The 671-nt window shown below is 35.2% G+C and overlaps 1 long non-coding RNA gene across 1 annotated transcript; it reads left to right on the forward strand.

Moving 5' to 3' along the window:
• Window positions 1-27: 27 nt before the first annotated feature.
• Window positions 28-670, forward strand: LOC104774640. Its single transcript, XR_765429.2, has 3 exons — window positions 28-131; window positions 217-321; window positions 580-670. It is a non-coding gene; the product is annotated as an uncharacterized LOC104774640 (long non-coding RNA).
• The last annotated feature ends 1 nt before the right edge of the window (window position 671 follows it).

Here is a 671-nt window from a genome sequence, read left to right on the forward strand (position 1 = left end):
AAGCCTTCCTAGTTTTTGTTATTATATCGGGAAAACTGTTTCATCAATCTGTATACTTCTATGTTTCAGCTTATTATGCTCATGTTGCTGGTCTCCGCTATGGATTAAGTCTTTCGAAAAATGGTTTTGAGGTGGGTTTGCACAAACTTCTGACGTTTTCTCGTGTCTTTTGCTCGACGAATTGATCATATTAGACTAACAGTTTCTCATTTCCAGCTCTCTCTTGTTGGCTTTAATCACAAAATGAGTATCTTGCTGGAAGCTATCATTCGAAAGATAGCAAAATTCCAAGTGAAACCTGATAGGTTTTCTGTTATCAAGGTAACCTTATTAGCTAGTAGAGATATTATCCAGTAAGCATTGTACCAGATTTGTTGACTAATAAAAAGTCTACAAACAATGCCAAAAGAAATCGAAAGGTTTGCTTTAAGAATTAAAGCATCCCTTCAATACGTAGACTCTCATTGCTTGTTACTGCTCAATAGACCCAATTTCTTAAGTAGAGATATTATCCAATAAGCATTGTACCAGATTTGCTGAATAATCCATGTTTTCATGCTTCCTTGTCCTATATTATAGGAAACAGTCACAAAGGCATACAAAAATTACAAATTCCGACAACCGTATGAACAAGCAATGAGTTACTGCTCAATGGTATTACAAGATAACTC

This window comes from Camelina sativa, unplaced genomic scaffold, assembly GCF_000633955.1.
Source record: "Camelina sativa cultivar DH55 unplaced genomic scaffold, Cs unpScaffold04235, whole genome shotgun sequence".
Taxonomy (NCBI): domain Eukaryota; kingdom Viridiplantae; phylum Streptophyta; class Magnoliopsida; order Brassicales; family Brassicaceae; genus Camelina; species Camelina sativa.